The following is a 19,206-nucleotide window of genomic DNA, read 5'->3' as shown; positions in this document are numbered from 1 at the left end:
ACAAACAATTTTGTTCCTAATATGTGTTTATGGTATGTTTAATACAAATGTTTGTGGTTTGTGTTATACTTGCCCAAAATAGAAAAAATGTATAGGGATCTAAGTGTAAAGTAACTCAATATATTATTAAATGCTGTATCTGCATGACCTTTTAATTAAAATAAATTTATTGAGCACCTATCTTGCACCAGATACTATTTTAAGCAACAGTGATAGAGTGATAAATAAGCCAAAGTCCCTACATTGTTAGAAGTGACCGTTTAGGGAGAAAACTAGCACATTAAAAAATATATTATGATTGTGGTAAATAATGAAGCAAATATATATATATGTATATATGTATATGTATATATATATATATATATATATATAAAATACAGTGTCAGATAATGGCACAATTTTATTTTTTGAAAACTGAGTAATAGCCAAGGTCATTTTTTGAGATTAGCATTTTTAGAATAAGAAAGTCCTTTCTGAAGAAATAAACTTTTTTTTTTTTTTTTTTTTTTGGTACCAGGGATTGAATACTCAGGGGCTTTTTAATCACTGAACCACACCCCCAGACCTTTTTTTCTTTTAAATTTTATTTTGAGACAGGATTTTACTAAGTTTCTTAGGGCCTTGCTAAATTGCTGAGGCTGTCTTTGAACTTGTGATCCTACTGCCTCAGCCTCCAGAGCCAATGGGATTACGGTATGAGCCACCACCTGAATGAAGTGAGACGACGACATGTGTGAATGAATATCTGGGAGAAATGTTTTTTCAATAGAGTTAAGCACATGACCCTGATAACAAGCTAGATAGCCAATAAAACCAAGAGGAAACGAGAGCTGAAAGGAAGCTAGAAGCCAGATCTCACAAGGCAGGATGGAAGTGATGGACTACATTTAGGTTTTTCTTCAGAGTGAAGGAGTGATATGACCTTATTGATATATTAGAAGGATCAACCTGGCTTCTGTATGGGGCAAGGGTGAAATCCTCTGTATTTAGTAGGCTACAGCAAACTGCTGAGGCAAAAGATAGTGTTAACTTGATCTAGGATGTTGAAGGCAACATGAATCAGTGTTTTAAAGACTACATTAGGGATGAATATTCAGTGACATGAAAAAACTTCTGTTAAATTGAAAATATCTAGAGTATGATCTTACATTTTAATAACATTTGTAAAGATATACCTAATATGTACCAAATTGACAAGATTATATTGTGTCTGCGTGTGGGTTAGCACATTTTTATCTTTTTACTTGTGTTTTCTTTTCTTTCTTTTTTTTTTTTTTTTGGTACCGGAGATCAATCTCCGGGGCCCTTAACTACTGAGCCACATCCCCAACCCTATTTTGTATTTTTTTATTTAGAGACAGGGTCTCATTGAGTTGCTTAGTGCCTCTCTTTTGCTAAAGCTCCTTTGAACTCACCATCCTCCTGTCTCAGCCTCCTGAGTCGCTGGGATTACAGGTGTGCACCACTGAGCCTGACTTCGCTTGCATTTTCTAATTGCTCTAAAAAAAAAGCTTAGACTTTTTTCCAAGAATAATAATAATTATTTTAGTAAAAAAGAATTTAATAGAGCAGACTCGTTTTGTCACGAGCACGTCGTAACACTTGCGGCCTGTACTGGATTGGGAACTGGGTAGGAATAAGATAACACTCGCGTAGCCGGTTGTTGGTCCTCAGATGAGGTTTTATTGATGCTCGGTTCACAGCAAACGGCAATCAGTCATCGGAGTAACAGCATGCAGCAACCAGGGGCCTCGAGCTGGGGAGCACTATCTTGTCACTTGTCAGTGGGACATAGTGACAGACTCTGTCGGTGGAGTAGTGCCCGCTCGCTCCTGATCAGTCTACAGTTTATATAGTCACATCAAAACAAGTTCACACATTACCTAATTTGTTTTTCAAGTCCTGGATTCTGCAAATTCATCTAGTAAATATTTTTTACCAGTTTTACCATTAAAACTAATGCAAATTTGGTGTAAACAAACTGCCAAATGTTTTTCTCAGTGACTGCATAGTCACTATGTGCGTCACCGCTCGTCACTTTACTTAACACTACACACACATTTTGTTTTGATCTATCACAGCAAACAACATGTTTTTTATAAGTTTCACAAAATGGGGTCAGAAAGCAAAATGGGAGTTGTTTGGTTCACTTCAGCAATGTTCCATACACGTTTATAAACAGACACAGCAAAAAATTACTTTATTGGATTACTCTGTACCTTTTAATCAGCAGCCTCTAGAACTTTATCAAAGTTCTCTCATCCTCTATTTCCTCAAAATATTTTCGAACAATAATGCTGAAATGATCCAAGGTTTATACCTTCAAAATCATTTGAGAGATTCATAACATAGGAATTAAAGTATGCATTTTAAAAATGGTCACATACATTATTTGAGAATAATAGTGTGATTTTTTTGTCTACTGCAGCATAACAAATTACTCCCATAACAAATTGAGCAGCTGAAAGCATTTGTTATCTCATAGTTTCTCTAAATCAAGAATTTGAGAGTGACTTAGTTGGGTGCTTCTGACTCAGGTCTCTTATGAGGTTACAGTTAAGACTTCGACTCTGGATAGAATCATTTTAATCTTGGTTGGGTTTGATTGGAGCTGGAGGATCCCCTTCCAGGACACCTCACTCAGTTGTGGAAATAATGCCTCCATTTCTAGCTGATTCTTAGGAGGTTTCAATTTTTTACCACTTGAAGCTCTTCATAAAGCATCCTGCATGTCCTTGTGACATAATGAGGGACTTCTTCCAGAGCAAGTGATTCCCAGAAAGAAGGAAGAAGCATGATGTCCTCTGTGCCCTTCTATTCCTTGGAAGAGTCACTAACTCCAAACCTACAGTAAGCGAAGGAGGATTTGACACCATCTTTTGAGGAGAGGATTATCAAACCATTTTTGTTCATATTCTAAAAGCACCACACTATTAAAACATTATATAATGATCAGTGAATAGAGAATATTTATAGGCACCAAAATAAATAGGAAAAAATCTACTTAACTATTAACAGAATGATACAGATGAAGTTTCTTACATTTTTCCTTAGTGAATAAATTTGATGAATTAATTTTCTTTGAAAATAGTCATGATAGCATGCTATGGATTTGATTTGAGTGTGTCCCTCAAAAGTTTATGTGTTTATGTTTATTGTTTCTTAAGTTGGCAGTGATGAGACGTGGGGAACTCTTTTTTTAATTGTTCTGTTTAGTTACACATGACAGCAGAACGCATCTGTATTCACTGTACATAAATGGAGTACAACTCTTCATTTCTCTGGTTGTACACAATGTACGGTTACACCCTACGGGTAATCATACATGTACATAGGGTAATGATGTTTCTTTCTTTCTACCATCTTTCCTTCCCTTCTTCCCCTTCCCTCATCTCCCCTCATTTCCCTCTACACCATTCAACCTTCCTCCATTCTTCCCTTACCCCCGTTATGTATATGCATCCACTTATCAGAGAAACATTTGGCCTTTGATTTTTTGGAGATTGGCTTATGTCACTTAGTATGATAGAGAAGTGGGGAACTCTCAAGAGATGGAGTGTAGTGAAAGGTGGTTAGATCATTGGAGATGATACCATCTGAAAAAAAAAAAAAAAAAACCCAGTTAAATCCTGCAAGAGTGAGTTGTTCTGCAAGCCTGGCCTTTGAAGACCTCTTGCTTCCTAGTTCTCCCTGTGATCTCCCCTCTCGTGTGCATTCCTAACCTGATGCCCTTTGCCTTGGTGTGATGTAGCCAAGGGAGCCCTTATCAAAGGCCAAACAGCTGTGGCTGCCCACTCTTTGACTTTCAGGCTCCAAAATTCTTTATTACTTATGTAGACTCAGATATATTCTTTATAAAGTTCCTATCCTCAAATATTTTGTTATAAACACAAAAACAAAGACAAATAGAAATACTTATCCCAAAATAGCTTAATAAATATTTTTGAAAGTCTAGTCATGATTCAGACTAGCCAAGACTAGTCAGATGCAAGTTAAAATACAAATAAAGAACAGCAGCTTATTTGAACAATTTCAAGAGTTAGCACAGAATGTCATGGTCCTGACAAACAAAAGTATAGAATAAATAGGGCATTCATTTACGTTAACATTTTACCAAATTCTGACACTGAATGAATTCAGCTCACAGGACAAGGTAAAAATCATACACTTTTACTCAGGAGTTCACCCAGCAACATTCATTAGGCAGGACTATGTATGTACAAGTTGCAGTTTTAGGTATTGTGATGCAACGGTACATTATTTTTTGAAAATAGAATTTAATCATATTTAAAATATTTTATTTCTAAAATAAGTTGAAATGGGAAAATTAGAAAATATTTTTAAGCAATCTAGCTGATGTGTGTATGTTGTGTGTGTGTGTGTGTGTGTGTGTGTGTGTGTGTAAATTATATAATGTAACAATTCATTATGGTAAATTTGATCCTGACTACATTGTTAGGAAAGTTAGGGGAAAAACACATTCAATATCTAAATTCTTAATGGCACACACATACACACGATGAATGAATGTAACCAAGAATATTTTAGGTTGTGAATTGGGTATACATTTTTTTCCACTGACAAGTTTAATCTTTTTAATTTCATAGACTATACTAATTTATGTTAAGATTTTTAGTGGACTAAATTACTAAACTCAATCTTCTACCCCTCTAGAGTAGTATATTTTACATCAGCCCCTTGTCCTGTGGACTTATGATTTATGGGCAGGGTGGGCAAGGTGTACTTCCCCCCTTTGACTTGGGGCTTGGTCAAGTCTCATTCTTTGGCAAATGGATATTAATAGATGTGACCCAAGCAGAGTCTTTGCTCAGTTGTCTTGCCCTCTTGGGCTTCTTGTAATCACCATGAGAAAGAACTCTCACATAAACACTTCCCTTTCACCTTGGGCTCCAGGAAGAGGTACCTGGAACATGGAAGCACAATGGAGGCTGTGCAGCCACAGTGAGAACAAATATCCAATGCTTGAGTCTTGATATAGAAGACTCAAGATATATAGATTTCTCTAGTGCATGGGGTAGTGTGCATATGAGTGTGTGACAGCAGTTGAGAGTTGAGAGGCAAGTATAATATCAGACAAAAGAAGAGCATTATAAAGTTGTATGTTGAGGAAACTCAAATTGGTATGAGAAATGTTCAAAACAAACTGCAGAGCAAAACCAGTTAATCAGGTGGTGGCTATATTAAGAGGTTAGGATGATATTGTCATATTTTTCTAATTGTTAATTAACGACCATTTCAGAATTTTAAAATTTGGAACACAAGTAACAGATATGAAGGTTTTGTTTTTGTTTTGGTACCAGGGATTGAACTCAGGTACACTGGACCACTGAGCTACACCCCCAGACCTATTTTGTATTTTATTTAGAGAAAGGGTCTCACTGAGTTGCTTAGTGCTTCAACATTGCTGAGGCTGGCTTTGAACTCAAAATCCTCCTGTCTTGGCCTCCTGAGCCACTGGGATTACAGGCATGTGCCACCGCACCTGGCCAGATTTGAGTTTTTAAAACTTCACTGTGGTTAACTGATTAAAGGGAGAAGGGATAGGAATGACTACAATTGCTTTATTTTTCTTATAAAGTTTGTTTAAGTATTTTTGGTTTTTCTTCAGTCTTAACAGGTTTCATGTTGTCTAAATATCTTGACTCTAGGGTTATACCAAGATTATCTTAACATTATTATTTTTTATTTTAAGTTTAGTCTCTGAAATTTATTCTTATGGTTTGAGATAGTGTTTAATTTTTTTCAAAATTGTGCACAAAATCCACCATTTTTTGTATTTAATTAAAATGGCAACATTATCACACATTTTTTATGTATTTTTCTGTATTATGTTTTATTCTACCAATAATATAAAACTTAAAAGATTTTCACATAGTCAGGTGTACTGCTGCACACCTATTGGAAGCCTGAGGCATTTGATCAAATGTTCAAAGCCAACCTGGGCAATGAAATGAGACCCCATCTCACAATTGATTAAACAGGGCTGGGGATATAGCTCAGTGGTACAGAGCTTGTCTAGCATGCTTGAGTCCCTGGGGCCAATCCCCACTAACCCCTAATACTGGGTGGTGGGCAAAGGTATCACAGTAAGTTTTAATGTGTAGTAAGTCAAACCATCCTACCCTTGATTCTGTTTCATAACTTTGTTGTCAAATATGCCATTTCCTATTCTAAATGAACTTTAAAACTATTTCATTCTTTACCTTATTGTTCTAAAACATGCAAACACACACACACACACACACACACACACACACACTTACCACACATGGTCACTTTGGGATCTGAAATGTAGTCACATAAATTTTTTATATTAATCATAAGAGTTTAGGTTTTATAATATTCTATGAAATGTTTCCTTCAAAAATTTTATTTGCTGAGGGCTGCATATGCCCTAAGTGTTCCCATAAAAAATAATAAATTTCTATTTGTTGAAATCTATCACATAAGTGAATAGAGAGTAAGTTCAGGATTGAACTGAATGCTTTCCCTCATAATAAAGGCACGTCTTTATTTTACTATCTTTCATGAAAATTGAAGAGTATCTCCCACTGCTTTCTCACACTTTATTATTATTATTTTTTTAATTTATTTTTAACTTGTTCTAATTGGTTATACATATACATGGCAGTAGAATGCATTTTGACACATTGCACACAAATGGAGAATTACTTATTCCTCTGACTGTACATGGTGCTGAATCACACCAATAGTATAATCATACATGTATATTTGGTAAATTATTACCATATATTCTCTCATTCTACCATCCTTCCCATCCCCAGCACACTACCCTCTCCTCACTCCCTGCTGTGCAATCCAAAGTTCCTTCATTCTTCCCTCTCCCCCACCACACACTATGGATCAGCATCCAAATATCAGAGAAAATATTTGGCCTTTGGTGTTTTGGGATTGGCTTATTTCACTTAGCATGATATTCTTTAGTTCCATCTATTTACCTGCAAATACCATAATTTCATTCTTCTTTAAGGCTGAGTAATATTTCATTGCATATATGTACCACATTTTCTTTATCCATTCATCTGCTGAAGGGTATATAGGTTGGTTCCATAGTTGAGATATTGTCTCACACTTTATTATTTTAACCTAGATTTGAAAATTTGTAAAACATATCACTTTCATCCTCACCCACCTGCCATGCCATGGGTAAATTAATTATTTAAGTGTACTTGGTTTCATGGCTGAACAGTATTTATTTCCAGTCACAACTTCTACATTTTTTAATGCTTAATTTTGCTTAAATTCTAAGAGACTTATTTTGAATGGTTTAAAACATAGCAGGTGTAGGGAAAGTATTTGTGAATGCTTCCATTTACATACATGTCCTTTTGTCTTCCTTGTAGAATTATTTCATAAGCCACTTTGTTCTCTAAATGCACTGTAGACTAAAATTATTTTTTATTATAAAGCAGAATTATTTTCCCAAAATTCTTATTATTCTTTTGTGAATAGCCTGGTTATTAGTTTGAATGTTTTATGTTTTTAATACTTCCCCTAGGTTTCTTGAAATTAACACAAAATCCTCACCAACTTGTTTTGTAGGTGTCTCCCTCCATCTTCCCATATTCACTTTATTTGGAATATGGCAAATATCCTGATTTATTGCCTCAGATCTTTTGCTATTTTGCTGTTTTGATAGAAATATTTTCTTTGCCTACCAATTCTTTGAGTTATTTATTTTTTGTTCTACATTTTTGAAACAATTCTATATGGGTTGGTATTCTACAATTTGCTTTCTGAGCTAGATCTTTCATAGTCTTTCTCAATTTCACTTTTTTTTATTACTCTCAACTTAATGATCTAATAGTAAGGATGTTTGTTCAGAAAAGCCTAGAACCAAATATTATAACATGTTTTAAATACTACCATGTCCTAAAAAGCAAACACACAAAAAACTGAAAAAAGACTTATTTGGTGCTTAATATCAACGGAAAAACCTAGTTCAAGACTGATGTACTCTGGGCGCGGTGGTGCACACTTGTACTCCCAGCAGCTCCGGAGGTTAAGGCAGGAAAATCAAGAGTTCAAAGCCAGCCTCAGCAAAAGCAAGGAGAGGCACTAAGCAACTCATTGAGATCTTATCTCTAAATAAAATACAAAATAGGACTGGGATGTAGCTCAGTGATCGAGAGACTGAGTTCAATCCCCAGTACTGCCCCCCCCCCAAAAAAAAAAACTGATGTACTTCTAGTTCACACTAGCCGAATTCTTTTTTGAAGTTCTTAATTTTTTAAGGCAACTTATTCCACAGGACATTTTCTGTATGTTAGCTTTGAATTTCCTTAGAAATGCTTTCCCATTATTCCATATATTAAAATACTTGTGAACGTTTTAAAAACATATAAAGTTACTTCTTCGATAGTAGGCATAGGAATTTTATATGAATTTAAATTAGATTTTTTTTTTTTTGGATGCTATTTTTAAAGACATTCTTTTGAGTTTCAATTCGCCCCCTTGTGGTTAGTTCATAGCAGAACACCCTGGCTGCTTTACCTTCTCAGACCAGTGCCAGACACTGGCGGCTCCTGATTTTCTGTACAAAAGGAACTTAAAAGCAGCAACTTGATTCGAAAACACAGCTATTCTGTTTTTATTTTTCAAATTTAGATTGGCGTGGCGGGGGTGCAGTCTTTGGAGGAGGTCTTAAGACACCAGGAACCCCTGACGCACTGCAAGCCAGTTCTTGCAGCGGGTGCTGGCCGGAGGTAGTCCAAAGTAGGTGCTGTAATCGAACAGAATCGTTACTATGTGCTTTCTTGTTGTATCTTTAAAGCCAATAAAGGCCTTTTACACAATTTACACTTATTCTTTAGAATCTGAACACGGATATGGTGTAGGTGGGAAAGAGCAGGTGGAATTTCACTTCGACGTCCTGATTGGCTAAGCCCTCGTCAAGATACAGTAAAAGGCTCTAAGGGACAGGGAGTCCCTCAGCGTCCTTAGCAACCAGGCCGGCTTCCCAGCGGCCCTGAGCGCGGGGGTAAGTAACTACTACCTCCTACTTCTGATGACTAGGAGCTCAGGATGTTGCGATATGCACAGACTGGAGCAACCTGGAATCTCAGCAAGACCCACACGTGGGGTCACTGAGTCTGCTTTCTTAGGGTCGCATAATTTTTGGTTGTTGGACGAGACACTTCCCACCCTCAGGCAGGCTCACCATCCCAGCAGCATCCACTCAGATTAAGAATGTCAGCAGTCTAGGCGTGGAAGAGCCACAGGGACATTTGATGGGGCAAGCGTTTTCCTGGGGAGACTAGGAACTTTCTTATTGCCGTGAATGGGGAAATTTGTTTAATTGCCTCTGGACTTGCTTTTTCAGGGGCACCCTAAATCAGAAACCGTTTGCTTCTCTGATCTGTTGATGATAGTTGCTAAAATTGCACCCTGCACAATTTTTTAAAAAAGTAATTTTTGGACTTTAAAAGAAAAAGTTCATAAGTGGGACTGAAGCATTGTGGGGTGGGGGGAGGTTGTGTGAAATAAAAGGATTTCTAAAAGCGTTTAAACTTGAGAAGAAGGTCCTAGTAATGGACTAAGAAATTTTTCTAGGATGGTATAAACATTGGTAGAAATTTCTAATTTACCTTATCTCAACAATGTGTCTGGATGAAGTCTATCATGTTTAGAGGTGTTCAGTCAAATTACCCTTTGCTCCTTAGAGTTCAAATTTGTATTCTGAAATGTATGTGTTACTTTTCCAAAGGCTTAATATAATTTTAATAGGACTTAGTTTTCAGAAATTGTATTTTAAAGTGTACATTCCAAAACTTGATTAAATAGGACATTTAAAAACATACTAGGGATTAATATTAAAAACTTTTAAAAGAATTATGGGTCTATGCTAGTTTGCAGATGAACTGTCAAGCAACCCCCCATTCAGCTTGTGGAAGCCATTTCATGAGCTTGAGTACACCTCTGTATAGTGTACATATTCTTTGTTTTGATGTCCCATAGAAATCTTTAGATTCAAAGTAAGTAGCAGATTTTATTTCACCAAGAACTATTCTGCATGAACCTTCTGATCTTTACCAGTAATGAATGTCCTTATTGAACATCTGACTGGTTTTCAGAATCATTCATTGCAATGACAAATTTGGTAAATGTTCCCAATTCTTGAAGTTCGTTGTCCATCCAGAGCTCATAGTAAAGAGTCTGGTCACAACGAGGGCTCTCAAAAAGCTTTTCCAAAAATGTGTCATGTCTATGGTTCCAGGAAATGGTGTTCTAAAAGTTTTCTCTAGTTCATAAATTTGGGGAAAACTATCATAATGTTATTCAAGGAGTTTCACAGTGCACCTGAACATATTAACAAATTGGAGATGTGTTATAGTATGTAAACTATGAATTTTGCCTATCCCAAAGTTATTTAGCAACTAAATGATTTTTTGAAGTAATTTCATCCCAACAGGCTATATTCCTTATTTCACATTTTGGGAATTACTGTACTCTTTATTTTTGCTTATATTTCTTATAAAACCAAATGGATTAGTTTCCTTAACATGTTTCCTATTGATTCAGTACAATGCCAAAGAAACTAAAACTTCAGAACAACCATACTACGTTTGTAAATTATTTAATATTACTTTGCATTGCATTTTCAAGAGTTATATAATAAATCACTTGCTAAATCTGTATTGTTAATATTACTAGCTTTTTACTACACCATGGTGATTTTTTGTTGAAACCATATTTTTGACATCATAATATCTAATATATAGCAGATGCACTATAACTATTTGATGAATTGATAAATAAATAATCATTGGTTTTCCTTTTTGAGAATGCCTTTTGCAAAAGTCCACTTAAATGATTCTAATAGTAGAATTCCAGAAAAATGATGAGAACCTGAACTCAGGCAGTGGCAAAGTGAAGGTAGATTTCTAATGCAGGTCAGGTAGGATTTGATTAATAGTTTCCAGTAGTTACAGAGAGCATGGATTTAAGGTTAACTAAAACTCCCAGCTTTTGAGGTTTTGTGTTCATAATAACTAAGATTTAAAAAAATACTAGTTTAAGAGCAGTGTTTGTGGGATTGGAGTGGGGAAGTAATAGGTTAAATATAGTTTTTAAAGTTAAGCATGGTTTTTAAACTTGTCTTTGCATCGATGTCCAGAATTTAGCAGAGAAAACAAATACAGAGCTCAGGATAAGTCAAGACCTGGGAGTCATTGGTCTACAGTGTAGTTGGCAATGAGGGAATGGGTAGTATCAACTCCAGAGAGGTGAGAGCATGAAAATTGGTATTCTGGCTACAGGACTGATGTGTATATCAACAATATAATGCCTGTGAAAGCAATCTAAACAGTGTCCTGAAGAAATAGGTTTGAACTAGGCTTTTAGAATGATAAGGAACATCCTAGGATTGTATTTGATTGAATGTAATAGAAACAACTCCAGTAGCTTGAAGAAACTGGAATGAAAAAGTAGGAATCTCAGAGCTTGTGAGGTAGCTTTCTAATGTCCTCACTGTCCCAGGCTCCTGTCTTTATGTTCCAACATGTTTATATATGATTTCATCTTCCTGATCATCTCAAGATAGAGGATGGCTGTTTGATGTTTCTCTTGTGTCAATCATCCAGGGAGGTGGAAAATAGGAAGGGACAAAGAAGAAGGTGCTGCACCATTATGGGGAAAACAAATTTTTCCTTACTAGACTTCAGTTAGAATTTCTATTTGCAAAGGAAGCTTCAAAATTAATGTGGTTTTTGGCCAAGGATATTGCCTCATCAAACAAAATTAGGGTTGTTTTAATAAAACAGAAGAATGAATATTGGACAGAAAGCTAGAAGTACCTTTCAGAAGGGGTATAGATGATAACTTACATGGGGAAAACTGTAAATAAGCAATAGAGACATTTTATATAGTTTTTGAGATTTAAAAATACTCATAATTTGATTCTAATTATACCCTTGGATAATAACCTCAGTAGGCCCCAAAATGTAAACAACTGTGACCAAGGTACTAGTCAAGAAGTAGCCTGATTTATATTTGAATTATATTATATTGGTAGAAGTATATAATGGAGATTTCCACAAATAGGAAAACATGACTTCCCCTGTCCCTTGTATGTGAGCTGTTTCTAGTTAAATAGATAATCTCCAGGTTATATGTCAAATAGCCTAAAACCCAGAAGGAATTTCTTCAATTAGGAAAAAACCTCTACCAAAACTCACACCAAGAGGAATTTGATAATATGAATAGACCTATACCTGTTAAAGAAATGGAATTAGTTATTAATAATTTCCAAAATAGAAAATAGATCAGTTCACTGGGGAATTCTACCAAATATTTAAGAAAAAAATTATACTAGTTCTCTACAATTTCTGTCAGAAAATAGAAGCAGAGAGAATACTTTCTAATTCTAATTTTATGAAGTCAGAATTACTTAATAATAAAATCAAAGACATTACAAGAAAATAAAACTACAAACCATTATCTCTCATTAGCATAGATCTAAAAATCCTAAAAAAAAGTGTAAAATGAATTCGACAATATATAGATATAATTAACTCAGCATCTGATTGTGCTTCTACATCTGTTAGCTTCCACAGACAGATAAAGAGATAAATAAGCAAAAATATTTTTTAAAAAGTCAACCCTGGAAGTCATTCTGGAAGCCAGCTGTTATGGTTTGGATGTGAGGTGTCCCCCAAAAGCAAGACAATGCAAGAAAGTTCAGAGGAGAAATGATTGAGTTGTGAGTCTTAACCCATGGGTGAATTAATCCTCTGTTAGGGATCAATGGAGTGGTAACTGAAGTGATAGGGTGTGACTGGAGGAGATGAGAATTGGGGCGTGGCTTTGTGATATATACTTGTATCTGGCAAATGGAGATCTCTCTCTTCTTTCTGATCACCATATGAGCTGCTTCTCTCTGCCACATTCTTCCACCATGATGTTCTGCCTCACCTCCAGTCCAAGGAATGGACTCTCTGTGGACTGAGACCTCTGAAACTGTGAGCCCTTAAATACATTTTTCCTCCTCTACAATTGTTCTGTTCAGTTACTTTTAGTCACAGCAGAGAAAAAGCTGACTGAAACACCAGCCTTCAGGATGATTCCCAAATGACTTTTGGCTCTTGGTGGGTATTTATACTTTTGCAGTCCCTACTTACATTGATTGATGGCAGTCTGGATGACCAGCACAATGTGGTGGCAGTAAGTCTAAGTGGCATAGGCTTCAAAACCTGGATACACAACTTTTCCTTATGGTGTCTTGGGTTCTTCTGTCTGTGGGGAGCCAGCCTCTGTGAGAGCACTCAAAGAGCACTGAGGAGAAGACCAGGGAAGAGAAACTGAGGCTTCTCCCCATCACTCAACATTCACTTGCCTGCCATGACAGTGGACTTTAAAACCCTGCTCAAATCCTACGTGACTGAGACCCCTAGTTACCATCTGACTCATGCTGCAACTGCCCTTTGATCGCAACATCATGAGAAGGATGGAACCAGTAATGCCCAGCCAGGCTGCTAACAGATTCCTGATCCAGAGAAACCATGAGAATAACAAATGATTATAATTGTTTTAAGGCAGTAAGTTCTGGAATGATTCATAACACAAATTAAATAAGTAATACACTAGCTGAACTTATTGTATCACTATTTTTTTCAAAGATTCAGGGATGTCATAATAAGGGGGTTTCATTTAACATTTATATCTTTCATGTATTCCAGCTTCTCTCATTCTATCATGCATTTCTGCTTCACCCCACTCCTAAATTTTTGCAACCTTCCACTCACCCACTTAACCCTGAAAAGGAATGTTAGTTCTGTTGTGGCTGCCTCTTCTTGGACTACTTTTCCTTAACTACCTTGGAATTTTGATGAATAAAACTGTGTTTCTCATCTTGTTTAAACTACATATTTCTTAGAACTCCAGTATACAAAACATAAAAATGAAGCTGTTCTGGTTGAACAGCTGGGGAAGCAGACCTGCCTGCCTTACCCTTCCAAATACTAATAAACACAGACATACACCAATGCACACACAATTCACAAACTCACACAAGTGATAGTTTATGAACCATCTCTGTGGAATACAATTTGAAATTAAAAATTCTAGATCAGCATTTTTCAAGGTGGGAAAGCTTGTACTATTACCATCTTGAGAGCAACAATCTTCATCATGAAGTGCTGTAGCAGAACAGGGGAATATATTTGGCAACTCGGGACACTGATTGTCCTTCACAACCTTAGACATTATGACAAACAGAAGCACCTGCATGCATTTCCAGATGTCACCAAGCAGGTGGTACTATCTCTGGTGGTTAGAATCACTTCTTAAACCACAAAAAAATATGCTTTTGTGGCATCCAGATTATTAGAGAACTGAAAGTCAGGACAATATTAATATTGCTGTCACACAAAATTGATTATTGTTTGTTGTAATATCATATATTTATATTGAGCATAAGAGACTGCCCCATGAAACTCTTTATTATTCTTACCTTGAAAAGGTTATTCATTATATTATATTCTATCTTCTTTATGATGGCTTTGGGAGAAATGTTTTGTAACTTTATCAGAAATAACTGCTTTTCCTGCAGCTTGTTTGTTTTCAAGCTTATGGACGTGGTAAATTGTGGCTTTGAACATTATTTTAAGACAAATTTGTAGTGTCCTTCTGGCAAGTAAAAATAGGATTTTATGGCAAAAATGTTATATGTTCATCTCACTCCACTTTTGCCTTACTTTCTTATCCTATTTTACTCTCTTGTCTCTGTTTTTGCTAATTTAGAAATTTAATTTTCCACTGTATTTGTTTTTGAGCCTCATCTTAAAGACATTTATAAATGACAATGCATCAACAATCGAGCATGCATTAATGCAGAGTGGTGTGTTAATAGTTAGAAGTATAACGTAGCACAAAACACTGAGTCTGGAAGTGTGATTTTTATCAGAAGCAATTGGAATAAATAAATTTAGTTGAAAGCAAGCTGTTCTACATGAGAGGTTGGTCCAAATGTTAATTTGGATAAAAATGAATGTAGAAAAGGGAAAACTAATAAACTTAGAGGCTGGCACCAAAATAACTTAAACAATGAACGGTGAACAGAGAGTTTCACATGAACCATGACCCATTCTTAATCTTTCCCCAAACTCAATTTAAGATAAACTTCACTATGTGCCAGTGTGACCAAGAAAATGGGATTCCCTCTTTCCTAAGCCCCAAGTCAAGAGTTACTGTATCTACTGGGAAGGACAGTTTGCCAGCATTTCTAATCCCTTCCAGCTCCAGGTCAAAGAGGCTAAATTCCTGCTGTTGTGGTTGGGAATTATTCTACTGAATGCACATCCATTAAGAAGGAAATGCTACGTTCTGTTAAGCAAGAAGAGAATACTGACGTCCCAATTTCCCTCACTCCAGCTCAGTAAAGGGCACAGGTTTTATGCCAGAAGAGGCAAAACAAGAAGACCTGACCTGCCCAGTTCCTAGGGTAATGACTTGGAGGCTTTGCCCATGCAGTCAGTAAGAAGAGAGGGTGATCAAACTCTTTCCAAAGGAATTAATTTTATTTGATTTGGTGTTCAAATCTAAGGCCTTTCTTGAAAATAACAATGTTTCTTAATTATGAACAACAAACTAAACCATAAGTCATCTAGTTCACCAGAGAGGATCACAAGGAGGGACAACAAAAAAAAGTCCTTCTAAAGTCAGAACAGACCTCAAAACTGGCCTCAAAACTGGCCTCAAAACTACCTCTGCATGAATTTAATTGGATCAGACTGCTGAGAAATTTATGCTATGGGAAATTTTTAAAAGCAAGAGTGGTCAGCTGATAATTACTGGACACAAATGGACAGACATAATTCGGAATGAGGCATACAGTTTAACAGAGAACAAGGAAAGATAGTCAAAGGATAGTTAAAGAGAGCCTCGTCCGATCCACTATTATCCCATGCCACACTGCTGGCCTAAGGCTGTGCAGCAAAGTTTTCACACTGTGGGGGAATAGAGTTTACCGAAATAGCCTATCCAAGTCAGAAAACAAACAAGTGAACAACAAAAACAAACTCCAGATGTGGAGAGAAAGAACCTGTCTCCAGAATTGCTGCAACATATTGCCTCAAATAATCAGTTTTCAACAAAACATGAGACATGCAAAGAAGCAAGAAATTGTGACTCATACATAGGAGAGAAAAAATGGTTTGAAAAATCTTTCTGTGAAATGGAGCAGGTGTAGAATTAACAGATAAAACTACTGATTATCCATGTTAAATGTGTTCAGAGAACTGAATGAAAACGTGTTTGAAGAGGTAAAATAAGACAGGGAGATAATGTCTCATAAAATAGAGAATACCAATAAAGAGAAAAGATATACATTTACACATACATACAACATAAGTGGAAATTATGGAGTTGAAAGGCTACAATAAAAATCAAAATAAAAAAAATACTAGAGAGACTCAATAGATTTTTTTTCTTCATTTTAAATTTTTTTTAATTTTTAATTTTTTAATTTGTTCTAATTAGTTATACATGACAGTAGAATGCATTTTGACATATTGTACACAAATGGAGTACAATTTCTCATTCCCCTAGCTGTACATGGTACAAAGTCACACTGGTAATGTGGTCATACATATTTATAGGGCAATAATGTCCATCTCATTCCAGCATCCTTCCCACCTCCACACCCCCTCCACTCACTCCCCTCTGCCCAATCCAGTTCTTCCCTATCCCCCCATTATGGATCAGCATCTGCTTATCAGAGAAAACATTTGGTCTTTGGATTTTGGGGTTTGGCTTATTTCACTTATCATGATATTCTCCAACTCCACCCATTTACCTGCATATGCCACAATTTAATACTTCTCTAAGACTGAGTAATATTTATTGTGTATATATACCACATTCTCTTTATCCAGATTTTTAACTGGCCGACTAAAGAACCAGTACATTTGACAATAGCTAGATATAATGTGGTTCAAAGCATACAGGGAAAAAATGGAGAAAAATGAAGAAAATGGAACCTCTATAGGAATGTGGGATCCCTTTCAGCACACCAACATTTGTACAATGAGAATACTAGAAAGGAGGAGAAAGAGAAACAGAAAAAATAAACAAAGAGGTTAATAATGGCTGAAAATTGCAAATCTGCTGAAAATATTTATCTTCACATTTAAGAAGCTCAGTGAACTCCATTAGGATAAAAAGTTTCTCATTCACATCTATCATAGTAAACATGCAGAAAACTAACCACAAAGAGAAAGTTGGAAAGCAGCAAGAGAAAGTGTCTTATCACGTGCAAGGCAACTCAAGAGAGGACATATTCAAAGTGCTAAAAGAAACGAAAGGAAAAACAAAGTTATCAACCAAAAATCTTATATTCAGCATAACTTTTCAAACTTGAGAGTAACATAAGGAATTCCAAGATAAATAAAAACTGAGAGAAGTTGTTGCTAACAGATATATCTTACAAGAAATACTCTGGTATTTATTGAAGTTTGTTCTTCACTTGCAGTAATTTATTTTTGCTGAGTTAACTGTTATTGAGCCTCAGAGACTCCAGAATGGCTTCTTCTCAACATTATGCATTCTCTTTTGAAAATTGTAATAATCACAATAATCCTAGTATAGATACAGTTCTTAATAATTTATCTGAAAGCCTTGCAGGCAGATTTTGGTATTCAGAATTTTTCTGATTTTTAGCAAGGTAATACAGAACATCCCCCATGGAGACTGTGTAGGAAAGTACTCTGAGATCAAATACATGAATCATTTAGAACAAAGCCTATGCAAATTCACATTAAGTTGGGCAAATAACCATATACAATTATACTGTTTCAGATTTTTATATAGAAATGAAGTAGCAAATGAAATTGTGAGATAATTAGAGCCCGTAAAATTTTTGATATTTCTTACATCTATGAAAAACATTCAGTAAAACTTTAAATACATATGGATTCAAACTAAGATAAAGACCTGTACATATAACACAACAGACTTTTATTGATTCCTTAGGTTGCTTGAGGACATTGGGCAACAGGACACATCAGTTTTGACATCCTTTCACTAAGGTAGAATCTGAATAGCCTCTGATCAGATAGCAACAGAATCACCAATTAATGAGTCAGCTGTTTGATAGCTGACCTTTTACAAGACGTCTTAACTGTGGGTCATTATCATGGGCTTCTAAGCAATTTCACTTTAATTTAGTCACTGGATTTAATCTCTTGCTTATTGAAAAATGCACTTTGTTCAAGGCTTATATTTTCATCGCATAATTTTCTCTACAGTGCTAATTTTTCTTTTATTTGCCCATTTTCACAATATCATTATCACTACTGTCCTTATTTATTTATTTACCTTTCAACCATTTCTCCATCATTCAACAAAACTGGAGAAATCATATCATTGTCAGAGGGTTTTTTTTTGATATTAATTAGTGTATTATAGTTATACATGATATTGAGGTTCATTTTGACAATCATTCAAGCATGGGATGTTTGTTCCAAGTCTCCAGTACTTCCTCTTTCCTCCTCCCTCCCTCTGTTCCCTTTCCTCTATTTTACACATCTGTCTTCTATTTATTTATAGTTATTTTTGATTAGTGCATCATAGATATACAAAAAGGCAAAATTCACTGTGGTATATTCATATATATACATGGGATAGAATGGTCAGAGTCAATTTCATTCCACTGGTCCTCTCTTTTCCCATCTATCCTCCCTCTCCCTCAATCACCTTCTACTCCACTGATCTCTCTTCTATTATCATGAGATCCCAATGTACCCTCCCTTATTTTGGTCAGGCTTCCGTATATAAGAGAAAACATTTAACCCTTGACTTTCTGGGTCCTGCTTACTTCACTTAGCATGATTTTCTCCACTTCCATCTATTTACCTGCAAATACCATAATTTCATTCTTTATGTCTGAGTAAAATTTCATTGTGTATATATACCACATTTTCTTTATCTAGTCATCTGTTGATGGGCATCTGGGCTGGTTCCATAACTTAGCTACTGTGAATTGTGCTGCTATAAACATTAAGGTGGCTGTATCACTATAGTATCCTGACTTTAGTTCTTTTGGTTAAATTCCCAGAAGTAGGATAGCTGTAGCTGTAAAAGAGTAGAGACCTCCTTATGAAAAGAAAAGGGTAGACCCTCTCATATAAAACAAATCTATCTAGTTAAGATTGACCAAACCAAAATGGG

General features: G+C 35.8%; 1 protein-coding gene across 5 annotated transcripts in view; it reads left to right on the top strand.

The window, feature by feature from the left end:
- Positions 1-8,989: 8,989 nt before the first annotated feature.
- The window catches only part of Tmem232 (transmembrane protein 232), a 266,848-nt gene continuing 256,631 nt past the window's right edge, over positions 8,990-19,206 (top strand). For all 5 annotated transcript variants that reach the window (XM_047555713.1, XM_047555717.1, XM_047555714.1 and 2 more), the window contains exon 1: positions 8,990-9,022. The gene's annotated coding sequence lies outside the window, so the exon portion shown is untranslated. The remainder of the gene's footprint in view (positions 9,023-19,206) is intronic.

This window comes from Sciurus carolinensis, chromosome 6, assembly GCF_902686445.1.
Source record: "Sciurus carolinensis chromosome 6, mSciCar1.2, whole genome shotgun sequence".
NCBI classification, from domain to species: domain Eukaryota; kingdom Metazoa; phylum Chordata; class Mammalia; order Rodentia; family Sciuridae; genus Sciurus; species Sciurus carolinensis.
The sequence above is the reverse complement of the archived record's forward strand: the minus strand, read 5'-3'. Positions and strand labels throughout refer to the sequence as shown.